At 37.0% G+C, this 14582-nt stretch overlaps 2 non-coding genes across 2 annotated transcripts; one reads left to right on the top strand and one right to left on the bottom strand.

The window, feature by feature from the left end:
• Positions 1-8317: 8317 nt before the first annotated feature.
• Positions 8318-8402, bottom strand: Smp_tRNA_01496_SeC(e)_TCA.1.1. The gene has a single exon. It is a non-coding gene (tRNA).
• A 2658-nt stretch (positions 8403-11060) lies between these two features.
• Positions 11061-11145, top strand: Smp_tRNA_00112_SeC(e)_TCA.1.1. The gene has a single exon. It is a non-coding gene (tRNA).
• Positions 11146-14582: the final 3437 nt, after the last annotated feature.

A 14582-nucleotide genomic window follows, 5' to 3' on the forward strand; every position in this document is an offset into this window, starting at 1 on the left:
TGGTCTAGCTTCAATTGACTCATGATTTCAACTATATAAAATTACTAAAATCTCCACAAAACCCCCTTCTGACAGCACATTCTTATTAATTAATGGAAAATATTTCAAATTTACTCATACTACTAAATAACTTATCAGTAGCCTCGTCAATTATTTACATAGTTCTTTTTCCTTACAAATGGTTACAATGATGTTTAGTCGGAATATAATTAGCAAATTAGAAAATGAGTAATCTACAAGATGGTCTGATGTTACTATTCATAAATTTGCTTTAGGATTATAATTCATTGTTTCAACCCATGTTTTTTTTTCAACGTAACTTAGATTACAGTATGATTAAACAGAATGATTCCTGACAAGTTAGCTGGATGAAACGTTGGAATTATTTGAATTTCCATCGCTGAGATTATTTCAAAGTGAAAGATTCATTAGATTATTGGTTACTACCAGATTAGTAGGTTATCCCTAGCAGATACATATTGTCTTACCTTTTCTAACTTATTCTTTTTCTTTTTATCTGAAATAGTAGACTTGAATTTGAAAATATAGAGCAGAATATTGTTGTCTAAATAGTTTTGTCGAACGTATATTCATACCTTAGTCATTTTTTAAAATTTTCTACTGGTTAGTGTTTCTTAGTATGATTCTTTTTATGGTATGGAGTTGCTAACCTCATGCTCAAACCTTTTCTTTCCCCCTACCTTGAGACCATCAGTAACCCTAGACGGAGTTCAGATGAAGTTATTTTTATCATTATTCATTTTAATTCGATAAATGATATGATGAGAAATGAAAATACTGATATAATTTAACTGATGAAAAGATGATAAATTGGGGTAGAAAAAATTGAAATTTCCGCAGTCGCTCTGCCTTTACCCCTTTTAAGGTTACTGCCGGTTCTAAGCCTTCATAAAAAAGGGTGGTTACTTATGGGGTCAGTAATCCAATCCCGTAGAATAAAATTGATAAATGAAACCTAACCGAAAACACCATTCGAATCATTTAAACTCTTCCCTCTGAGTTGATGGAAGAATTATGATGCCTCATGGTGAATCCCGAAATTCCTCGGAAACCACTAAGCAGATCACCCCTCTGACAACTAAAACATCAACTAACATGGATTCATGGAATTTTCGGACAATGTCTGAGACCGGGAGAATTAGTCAAATAGCTGCGGAAGAGATGAGATACAACATGGGTGGTTCTCAGGATAAGTGAAACAGAAAACATTAGATTCGGTAAAGATGTTGCTGTACTCTGATCATTAAGAATAAGGGCCTCCGCACACACAAGCATTTCCACTGTTGCTGTTCAAAGAAGCACGGAAAGAACTTATAGGATGAGAATCTCATGGATCCAAAATGCCCAAAGCACCTTTCAAAAAAGAAGGAGGGGATTGTAATGAATGTTACCCAGTGCTATACACTCACCAATGATAGCAATGAAGACAGTAAAGATTAGTTCTATGAGAGGCTGCAATCGATCATAGCGAAGTTCCCAGGAAACAACCTGACAATCCTGATGGCAGACCTAAACGCCAAAATCTGAATGGACAACACCGATATAAAGATATCATGGGACGACAGGGACTGGCTATGAGAAAGGAACGAGAATGTCGAGAAATTTGAGAATCTTTGCGCAGTCGATCATAGAGAAGTGCACAGGAAAGGACCTGGTCATCCTGATGGGACACCTAAAAGCTATGATTGAAATGGGCAACATCAGTTATGAAGATATCACGAGACAACATGAACAGGGAGAAATGAACGAAAATAGGGAGAGAATAACGAATTTATGTGTATCCAACAAAATGGTTAAGGCGGCACAGTATTCAAGACAGCTATCAATGAGAGGTTCAAAGCCCTGAAAGATCAGCTTAAAGAAGAGAAAACTACTATGGAGGAAAACTGGAAAGGGATCAAAGGAGCACTGACTTCAACGTATCACGAGGTATTTGGCTGAAAGGCACAATATTATAAGGAATGAATCTCTATTGAAACCCTGGACAAGGTACAAGAAAGGAAGGCAATGAAGACAGTAATTAACTACAGCTGAACAAGAACAGCGTAAGTCAGGGCACAAGCCGAATTCACGGAAGCAAACAAGCGAGTGAAGAAGAGTATTAGAGCTGACAAACAGTAATACGTGGAAGATCTAGCAGTGACAGTGGAGAAAGCTGTAAGAGATGGGCATATGAAACAGCTATATAACACAACGACGAAACTGGAAGGGGAATATAGTAAACCAAAAAGACCGTTCAATCACTGTGATTCAAGAAAAGCAAAACAGGTAGGTAGAAAACTTTGAAGAGCTACTAAATAGGCCAGTTCTACTGAACCAGGTGGATATCGAAACAGCACACACACACATTTTCTTATCGATGTCACTCCACTAATGATTGAAGAAATCAAGATGACCATCAGACAAATCAACAGTGGGAAAGCAGAAAGACCTGAAAATATGCTAGCTGAAGCACTATAGTCAGACAGAGAACTAACTGCAAGCATGCTTCACGTTCTATTCAGGAAGATTTGGAACGAAGAACAAGTGCCACTGACAGACTGGAAAAAAGAATACGTCGTCAAGATTCTGAAGAAAGGAGATCTGAGCAAACGTGAAAACTACAGAAGCATCATATTGCCATCAGTAACAGGAACAGTTTTCAATAGAGTGTTACTGAACCGGATGGAAGATTCAGCAGACGCTTAGCTTTGAGGTCAACAGGTCGGATTCCGTAAGGATCGGACGTTAACAGACCAGATCGATAAACTATGGATGATTATTGAACAATCAACTGAATGGGATTTGTCATTATATATCAACTTCCTTGACTAAGAAAAAGCATTTAGCGGCATGGATAGAAGAACCTTATGAAGTCTTCTTCGAAACTTAGTGTACCTGAGAAGATTGCCACCATCATACTGAATTTGTACGATGACTTCGTTGCAAAGTGGTGCATGGAAGACAGCTGACAGATGCATTCTAAGTGAGGACCGGTGTCAGACAAGGCTGACTACTCTCTCCCTTTCTTTTTCTTCTGGTGGCTGATTGAATTATGAAGATCTTGACATCTGAGCGGAAGCACGGTTAGATGCAACTAGACGATTTGGACTTCCCAAATTACCTGACTTTTCTATCCCACACACATCAACAGATGTAGTTCAAAGCAACTAGTGTAGCAGCGGCATCTGCACCATTAGGCTTCATCATACACAAAGGGAAAAGCATTATACTCAAACACAAAACAGAGAACACCGATCGAATCATACTTGATCGAAAAACTCTGGAAGAGATGGAATGTTTCACGTACCTGGGAAGCATTATCCATGAACATAGAGGATCTGATATTCAGATATAACCATTTTAATTTGAGTAAATTTCATTGATTAGATAGTTTAAGTAAACTAGCATATTAAGTTTCTTTTGTCACTTATTTCTCTATCGCTTTTTCCCTCTATTTCAGTTCGTTAGATTTTATCGTTTTTATTTGTATGAATCATCATAAGATAAAGAAAACAAAACAAACGATTGTGACTATTTGGTTATTCATTAAATTTCTTTATTTATGTAATATTCTACAAGTTGAACATTACTGGTTAAATGTACCACTGATTTAATGTGACGTTATCTTCATTGTAGATCTTCACTCCTGTTATGACATTAAACTGTTATTAGATTGTAGGCATAAATGGATGGTAGCTAGCAGTGGAATCCATAAAGAGTGTTTCATCCTATATGGGACTCATCAATTGGATGTACCTGCATCTCATAGTTGATTTGAATCTTCCCATCAATTTGTTAGGACTGTAACTCGCCAGTCTCTAATCGGCATATGTGCATACTGTGCATATTGCCTCGATATAACCTTAATTCACAAGCAATGTAAGCAAAAATGGATAGTAGCTGGCAATGGAATCCAGGACGCGCGTTTCGTCCTATTTGTGACTGGTCAGCTGGATGTACCTACATCTCAGAGTTGATGTTTACTCTGGAACTCTAAATCAGTAATGTTGTGATTAGTTTAATTTAAGTCACTTTGAAATTATGGATATGTTAGATCCTTGAAGTCATCACCATAAAGCTTATAATAAGAACAAATATAATTGTGTCTTCACTGGTAACTTGTTATGAGATAAGTCTCTGACATTTTGATTGAAAACCAGCGACCGTTGGAGAAAGTCATCAGCAGTAGTATAGGATAATCCTAGCTTCATATTGTCAACCGATTGAAATTAGAAACGTATACTACTAGATCCCAACCAAGTTTTCTAATGATTAAGTGAACGTTGCACAACATACAGTTTTTGAATTGAATCTTCATCAGAGTTGTAGGTCCTCATTTTTTTGGAGAAAACCCATACTAAGAGGAAGTAATCTAGTTCTCATCGGATTTTAACTATATCTTACTCAGTTGTTAATGTCTGATAAATACCATTCACAATTTATAAACTTCAATACACAAATAATACTTACTTCAAGCATTCGATCAGCACTAAGAAGGGCTTGACACGCATGACATTGATCACCACTCAGTGATCAATCAATTGTGATTACATCTCAGTCCTACAGGGGGTTAGTCGCGGCCCGAATAGCTCAGTGGTAACGTCTCTGACTGTGAAGCTGAGTGATACGGGATCGAATCCTTCAGGGAGCACTAGTTCCCTCAAGATTAAAGGTTCACCTTGCTGACAAGTGCCAAGTAGCACGAAACCTGAGTTCAGGGCTTCCTGTTGACCACCTCCAACCGCCATCTTATCTCAATATAGTGCACGCAGTGTCGAGCCACCTGGACTAGTGGCCACATTGCAACTTGATCGATAGCATTCGATCAGCACTCAGAAGGACATGACATGCACGACATTGATCACCACCCAGTAATCAATCAATTGTGAGTTTACTTTTCCAGAATACTTGTTAATCAATACGGCAAAAATCTAAGTAGAAATAGACATTGGACAAATTCCTAAGAACATTTATGAAAGTTCAACAATCAAACTACCCGGCTCAGAAAGCACAATATCTACGGATCAACAACACAATTTTTCATTTAAATTTTATACGCGATATTTTGAAATCCAGTGATAAAAAATTTACTAACTCATATATTATAGTAATTTCAATAGTTGAGATCATGAGTCAATTGAAGCTAGACCACTATGGAAAACCTGGAAGCACTAGATGACCGTTTCGTCCTATATCGTCATATATTATAGTCTACTTACACTGACAGTCAAAAGCCTATCAATACTTAGACTTTTAAATCTATTCTATTTTATCAACTGTTGAAACATTGAAGATTTTGGATATTGATCTAAATACTTTCAATCATCTTAACTGATCATTCATTCATTAACTAAGATTGTTAGTATGAGGTTGTGGAGATTATTATGTTTTTTGATTGAGATCACGAACTGGTTGATGTTAGATCACCATTGAAAACTTGGAAGTAGTAGTCGGCCATTTCATCCTATTAAGAGACTCCTGAGTAGTGCTCATCCACAATCTCACTCTCAAGATTCAAACTCAAAACCTTCGGCCTCGCACGCGAACGCTTAACCTCTAGCTGCCAAGTCTCACAATAGGATGAAACAGCTGTCTATTGCTTCCAGGTTTACAATGATGGTCTAACATCAACCAATTCATGATCTCATTCAATAACTATCATGCTACTACATTATAGTCACTAAGTATAAGTTACACAGGATAGTGTAAAATTAACTACATTCTTATGTTAATCATAATAACACATCTATCTCTATAAATAATTTATAACATGACTTTATTTAAATTAATTAATCACTATTAACCAATTGAATAATTAAATTTTAAAAAATGTCTCTAGGGTAAAGAATTAACACATATACCGAGGGGGAAAGGGGGGGTAATCATCCATCTGAGTCACACGTATTTATTCTCAATAGTAATAATAATTATAAACCTGTGTATAATAAGGTGACTATAGGGTGTAAATATTTCATTTCACATGTGTTGTCATTAGTAACATAAACTGTGAATAAAAGATTTTTTTGTTTTTTTGTTTTTGCCAAACAAACTGTGAACCAAATTATTTTTGAAAAAATGGTATAATCTACTTATATTCAATAATTAAAAGTAGTAGATTCTTTTATATTTTATAAATTCCCATAAAGAAAATTAACTTATCTAAATAATCACATAATAATAATGCCCCCAAATACCATGGTACGGCCGAGAGTGGGGAGAGTTCGCTCTCCCTCTCGAAATGCTCTCACATGGCCACGCGTATATAGCCTCTGCCAGGGATGTCCTACTCACTGCCTTCTCGTGGCATTACTGTTGTTTACGAAATTAAGAGAACGAAGAGCGAATGTCCGGTGCTTTAACCGGGTTAGTGGACACAGCAAGTTCACCTAGGGGAGTTGGAAAACCCTCATTCTAAACCAATGCTGCACATGAGCTCCAGTATCCTGAGAGAACAAATGGCGTATGAATCAATCGTTGATCACCAGCTACCATGTGACTGCATCTCCTCACGATGCTCCACTGCCTTGTGGATCAGATCTTTAGGTCGAAGGCTCGGGGTGTGGCCCCCTAAGAAAACCACTGTTTTCGTTTGGGCACCTGGGTAGTATCGTAGCCCTCACACAAATCGAATGAGATTTGTGCGGCGTATATATACCTGGTGCTTCCTTGTACCAATATTTATGTGTTTAAATAAATAAATCAATAAACATAATAATAATAGTAATAACTGTTTTTCATAGTTGAAATCATGAGTAAATTGAAAACCCTTACTTTTTATACTGTATGTGAACGAACTCCCAAATATATTTGAAACCCTAATGTTACTATATGCTGATAATGTAAAAATCTGGTGAGAAATAACGGTAAACGCAGATGTATGTGCACTTCAGGCAGACTTAAATATTGTGATTAGCTGGTCCAAAGAGAGACTGATGCCTACCAACGCGACCAAGTGTGTCTAAATGCACTTTGAGGATAGAAAGGTAAACAGGTACAGCATAGGAGAAGTGCCTGTACCCGTAATTTGGTCTCACAACGATCTTGCGGTGACTACAAGCCATGATCTTAAGACCACGGGCCATTGCCGGGAGGTTGCAGCTAAGGGGCTTATAACCCTATGGACTATAAAACGGACATTCACTAAGTTAGACATTATCATGTTCACTACAGTATACACAACTTTGGTGAGAACTAAGCTTGAAAACTGCGTTCAGGCTGCAAACCCCTAACTCAGATGTCCTGGAAAAAGTACAGAGGGCAGCTACTCGTGCAATCCCAGAACTCTGGAGTTTACCATAAAAAGAACGCCTTGAAAAGCTAGACCTCTTAACTCTGTCCGATCTCAGATTAAGAGGCTATCTGATTTTGATGTATAGAATACAAAGAAATGATTTTGGACCTAATATATCCTGTCTTTTTCTTCCAACTAGATAGGGACATCTCAAAGGACATAGCAGGTGAGAAGAAAAGCCGAGAACGAACTAAATACCAGTGGCATACAGGTTTTCATACCCAGTCATCAATCCTTGGAACTTGTTACTTCAAGCAGTGGTGTATGCACCTTCAATTGACTAATTCATAAGAAGATTAGACACTCATAGAAGCATACTAGAAAAGGAATAACATAGGCAGTAGGTTTTCACAAATCTGAATCAGAATTTGAAACATCCATTTCAAAATAAATTTCACTGATATCACATTAGTTATTATATGACACATAATATCAATGAATAAAAGGTTTCATGATTTTCTTCCACACATGCAAACACACTAAAACGATACGGTCAGAAAAGACTAGTATAGTATATCGTATAAAATTGAATAAATTAAAAAAATAATTCTTATAAACCATTGAGGTAAAGTTTTGAATAAAGTTCAGAATATAGAAATCGTTTAGGTAAAGCTTCAAAACCAAATTTATGGAGAACACGTATTTTGCAGTTCTGGCTTCTATTATTTCAATATCAAATAGACATATATTAGAGACTATTTGTTAATCAAGGAATCGAGAGTGATTCGGAGTAACGAATTGTCACGAAGCTGTGCATCTGATATTTATCTGTTGCATCAAACATTCATTGAGAGATTTTGACAACATGGCTTTAGGCTGTTGTCCACCACTCAAAGCGGCCGCCTTACCCACTTTTCTGCGATAACCCAGGAGGCGGGGCAAGACAACTCACCGATCGAAATGTACATGGTCACAGAGCACGACTGTACTCTAGTAAGGATGGAACTAATGGACACTACAACCACTTACCACGAAATCCGTGATCCTACTGGGTGACCACGATGGATGGAGAGTTGACAATACGCCAGGAAGGCGGAATCGAACCGCTCCGATGCTAGTCGGCTACAGGTTTGAAGCCTGCACCCCGGACCACCGAGGTTCATCCCGGCAATTGTAGAGCGCTTGTAAACGCTTTCATTAATCATACTTTCAATTGTATGATACGGTACTCATTTGCACATCTGTACTAAAGTACATAGTATCATAGTGTGAAGTGAGCTCGAATCAATAACAATATATGTTTACACACGAAACAATTATAAAAAACAATTCAATCATTGTTCTTGGATTCGGAAAATAACCCCCATATATTCTGTACATTTCAGTAGTATATTGACAACAACAACAAAATATCCAACAGTATGGTGAACATTGTGAATGTCATAAGTCTACTTCTATGATACATTCTATCCTATCAATGATTACCATATTATACTCGGGGTTAAATGGCCTAAAACAGATCTTCAGTATCATGTATCAGTCACAGTAACTTTGGAAGTACCCACATTTGTTACAATATTTATATTCAGCTCTGTTGTGAATTAACCGTTTTATAGAACATGGTCAACTGAAATTTCATAACGGTTGTAAACCACTGTATTTATTGATGCTCCGAAACGACCACACATCATCAGTTTAACCTCTACATATTCCAATAGGTTTATATGAAATGACTTTTATAATAATACTTATCTTAAGTATGAATGAACAATCAGAGCCGAAATTACAGATCAGTTAGAGATTTTATCCACTCAGCGCAACTTCGAATGAAAATAATACCAACAAATTTTCTAGTCAAAGTTCATTGTGAAACCATGCATAGTTGACAAGACAACAGAGTATTTTGAAAGGAATTTTCAAGCCATTTAACCGTGAATATAATTTGGTTATCATTGATAGGATCGAATGTATCATAGGAGTAGACATATGTGTGATAATTCGGAGTATTTGAATTGTTATACAAACTAGGAATCCCAGAAATAACTCAATTTAACAAAGAACTGTTGGATGAGCACAATGAACGTAATGTATGTGGAATTCGAAATCAGGCAGTCCATCAAGTACAAAGGAATCATTAGTTCGTACAAACACCACATCGGTCATAGCTTCAATGAAAATCCGAATTTCTGTGATCAATCGTACCTCTCCTGTATAGGTTCATCATGTGTCTGTCCGACTGTGTATTGGATGTAGACTCTGTATGATCTACAGTACACTCATTAGTATTAGGATTAACAACTGAAATTGGAACAGACTCACCTTGATCCTGAAATTGTATATGATCAACATGTCGGTTGTGTACTGAAACTACTGATATATATATTATGAACCATAGACTACCCAACAATATTCTCCTCCACGAAATAATGTTGGATCTTCATATACCCAAGTTATGAATAATTATATGATATCAAGATTTGATTTTTCTGTTATATTTTCATCAAACTTATTACAAATGTCATTGAAGAATAATGGATCGTCAGAAAAATCATCATCGATCAAAACCATATCAGATTTTCGACCATGATCTGATCCACTCAACATATTTTCCTCAAATCTGTAAGAAATTCTCTCAGAAATATATGAATCGTTAAGACAGACGATATTTGGTACAATAACATGAGAAATCCGATAAGAAGTTGATTGACTAGAAGCTTTTATCTCACAATGATTCTCAGTTTCAATTAATGCTGGACTGCTATATGACTCTATACTGTTTTTCGAAGTCGTGAATAAAGATAAATGATCACTCGAAACACCAAACTTAATTCGATCAAAATTACTAACTTAACATTGCTTGCAGCAAATGAATCGTAGTATCACATACTGACAGAATGAGTCCAGATTTCCACATTTAAAATATTTGCATTACGCAACACACACGAATTACATGAGCGAAACCAGCCACACAACAAGCATTTGCCAAACATGTGCTCATCTTCATGATCTGCTTCGCGATTTCTCAATGAATTGTTATCTGAATAACCTTGATTGCGCATTGAATTGAGACGACGTAATGATGTTCTTACGAGTCATTCTATGAAATTTTCCTCCTTTACAGCATTCGAAATTTGTATACTTTACATAGTCTAGTCGTAGTTCTTTGAGAGTTGCATAGGGAAGTAAAATAGGCTTTTCTGGTAAAGCCAGAGTTTGTTATGAGCTTTAGGCTTCTTTTCCGAAGGATTTAACGAGATGAGCTACAACATTAAAATTCTCAACATCTTCACTGGTTGTAGCACAGATTTCGAACCTTTTCATGTAATCCTCAAAATCTGAATGTATGTCCAACCGTCCCATCAGAAGCTCCATCGCGACGCCAATGTGATGATTAGGAGTATTCGAATTATACTACGAACTAGGAATCCCAGAACTAACACAATTTAACCAAGAAGTATCCGACGAGCACAAACGAACGTAATACATTTGGAATTTGAAATCAGACAGACATTAGATACAAGAGAATAAATAGTTCATACAAATACCACATTACGTCATTCATAATGTTCACCATACTGTTGGATATTTTGTTGTTGTTGTCAATATACTACTGAAATGTACAGAATATATGGGGGTTATTTTCCGAATCCAAGAACAATGATTGAATTGTTTTTTATAATTGTTTCGTGTGTAAACATATATTGTTATTGATTCGAGCTCACTTCACACTATGATACTATGTACTTTAGTACAGATGTGCAAATGAGTACCGTATCATACAATTGAAAGTATGATTAATGAAAGCGTTTACAAGCGCTCTACAATTGCCGGGATGAACCTCGGTGGTCCGGGGTGCAGGCTTCAAACCTGTAGCCGACTAGCATCGGAGCGGTTCGATTCCGCCTTCCTGGCGTATTGTCAACTCTCCATCCATCGTGGTCACCCAGTAGGATCACGGATTTCGTGGTAAGTGGTTGTAGTGTCCATTAGTTCCATCCTTACTAGAGTACAGTCGTGCTCTGTGACCATGTACATTTCGATCGGTGAGTTGTCTTGCCCCGCCTCCTGGGTTATCGCAGAAAAGTGGGTAAGGCGGCCGCTTTGAGTGGTGGACAACAGCCTAAAGCCATGTTGTCAAAATCTCTCAATGAATGTTTGATGCAACAGATAAATATCAGATGCACAGCTTCGTGACAATTCGTTACTCCGAATCACTCTCGATTCCTTGATTAACAAATAGTCTCTAATATATGACTATTTGATATTGAAATAATAGAAGCCAGAACTGCAAAATACGTGTTCTCCATAAATTTGGTTTTGAAGCTTTACCTAAACGATTTCTATATTCTGAACTTTATTCAATTGTTATTCAGTGTAAGATTATTTTTCCTACTAGCAGCAGTTTTCAGATTGCTTCAGATAAGTCGGCTGAAATATTTAGACGGATTCATTTTTGCTACACTTTTGGGAATGGAAATGACTAAATTGTTTGGTGGAAATGTGTAAAACGTCGGACTAGTCTCAACAATTACCGTGTTCCATTCTATGTTTTGTCCTGATCGCTTATTGGTGAATAATATGAAGTTGGAACGAAACGGCTTTTCGATGTTTCCTAGTTGATACAGACAAATGGAGAAATCTTCCTTCAGTCTCATAAAACAATCTAATTTGATGTTCCACTGGCTTTTTAAGATATTTTGTGTGGCGACATAAATTCAAATTTATCGCTGTGTTGACAGGTTTTGTAAAGAAAACGTAGGTAGGTATATCAACAGTTTAAATGCTGTTGATGGAGGCATTTGATGCTGAACACTATAGATATAAATTTCCAATTCTGATAGACAACTTTCCCGATATGGCGATTTTCACACGCTTTGATTACTTAAAAAGTTATTAGTAGTATGAATTCCTTCAACGTCAAACATCTGATCAAATTTTAACACAAGTTCGGTTTAAACATTGTAAAACTAATTCAAAAAACTTGAACAACTTGCTTTTTCTCGTAATAGGAAACGACCACTCTCAGTGAAGTGAATAACAGGTTCACGATTTGTTATATTCTAATTAATTACTACATTGTGTAAACTTGAAGACCTGTTTATAAATATTTAGAACAGTGAAACTTCATAGGAAGACCCATGATGTTTATGGCTTTACAGTGCACTTTGATTCACAAGTCATGTGGATTTTTACAAACTCACCTTGAAGCAATGATACGACAATGTAGGATTCTTTAACAAATCCTCGGCAGTTAGTGCGACAATCTTGGTCAGACGTTTATCTAGGTCAAGTGAATTAATTTGTATACGGGTTGACAAATAGGAATAATCCAACAAATATAGTTAAAAGATCGTGATTCTAGATCGATGGCACATACGGACTCCAAGATCCTGAAGAAATTAATGGATATAAACCCATTTTCGACAAATGTTATCATAGAATAGTATCTCCTTTGATTACTCCACTCATTTGTGCATTACGTCTCTAATTCAAAGGCTCAGTAGTCATCCCACTAGGAGGATCAACTGTTTCACATAAGGTACTCACAGAACACTCAAACTCACGATCGTTTTGCTTTATATGCCGTGTAATGCTATTGGTGTATGATTGTGAATTAAGTAAATAGTAGTGATAACATTTATATCATCTAGCTTGTCATACACGACATAACTGATTAAAATATCAGCTTGATATCATCTAGTAGTCAGGTTACTTTAATAACTAAGGACAAGTTAAATTTAGTGACTACAGATACTTATTTTCTGGATCTTTAGTCAACTGCTGGATTTCGATAACACAAATATATACTCGGATGGATTTATACACAATACAAAATTAGTCAGTTATGATTAAAACATAAGATATATATCTTATTCGGCTAGTCAATCTTAACTTAGTTTATCTGACTGTATTTATTTATTTATACATATAAATGTTGGTACAAGGAAGCACCAGGTACATATACACCGCACAAATCTCATTTGATTTGTGTGAGGGCTGTGATACTGCCTGGGTGCTCAAACTGAAGCAGGTGGTTTTCTTAGGGGGCCACACCCCGAGCCTTCGACCTAAAGATCTGATCCACAAGGCAGTGGAGCATCGTGAGGAGATGCAGTCACATGGTAGCTGGTGATCAACGATTGATTCATACGCCATTTGTTCTCTCAGGATACTGGAGCCCATGTGCACCATTGGTTTGGAATGAGGGTTTTCCAACTCCCCTAGGTGAACTTGCTGTGTCCACTAACCCGGTTAAATCGCCGGACATTCACTTTCCGTCCTCTCGACTTCGTAAACCACACCCCGGCCACGAGAAGGCAGTGAGTAGGACTTTTGTGGCAGAGGTTATACACGCGTGGCCATGTGAGAGCATCTGGAGAGGGAGAGCGAACTCTCCCCACTCTCGGCCGTACCTGGGCATTTGGGGGCCTGTATAATTCACAAAGTTGAAAAGGAAATTTGAATCAACAACATATAAGTAATATCTTGTTCATGAAATACTCAAAAATATTAGAGAATATTTTGATAAGGACTATGATGATTGATGTTATGTCAGATCTTATGCAGATGTGAAAACGCTGATCGGCAGAGCAAGAGCAGCATATTTACAAATGAAGAACATCTGGAACTCAGAACAATTGTCAACCAACACCAACATCAGGATTTTCAATACAAATATCAAGACAGTTCTGTTTTATGGGGCGGAAACTTGGAGAACTACGAAAGCATCATCCAGAAGATACAGGTGTTTAATTATAGCAACCATCCTACAGTCAGTTTTGGTTAAGCCCTTTTTATTAACTTACTTAACAGACATCGTCATTTGGGTAGTAACAATTTGCATATTCTTTGCACTGTTATACCACTAGAGCACACGACACTCTAGCCAGTGTTGACTGCTTAAATATCATTCGATGACTCATACTCCTCCCCATATATGTATGCACGCAAATACTATTATCAGCCTTTGTTTTGTTTTGCTGTTCCCTTATTAAATTTGACTATAAATTGTCTATGTAATTGCTTGCTATTCGTCCTTCGTTCCTTCGCTTGTTTGCCTGTTCACTCGCTCAATTGCTACTCGCTCGCTCGTTGATATTCGCTCAGGTGTTGTTAGCTTTCTGACCTGAGTTATTCGACAATAAACTGTAGTTGCTGCTTTCCTTTGTCTTCTGATTTTACGCACCGTTAAGATTAGAATTATAACGGTTATTGAAGTGAATGATTAACGAATCGCGGCACTACATATTAACATTTGTCTACGGAAAATACTTCGAATCCGCTGGCTAGACACTATCAGCAACAACCTACTGTGTGAGAGAACAAACCAGATTTCAATGAAGGAAGA

This window comes from Schistosoma mansoni (genome assembly GCF_000237925.1).
Source record: "Schistosoma mansoni, WGS project CABG00000000 data, supercontig 0207, strain Puerto Rico, whole genome shotgun sequence".
NCBI classification, from domain to species: domain Eukaryota; kingdom Metazoa; phylum Platyhelminthes; class Trematoda; order Strigeidida; family Schistosomatidae; genus Schistosoma; species Schistosoma mansoni.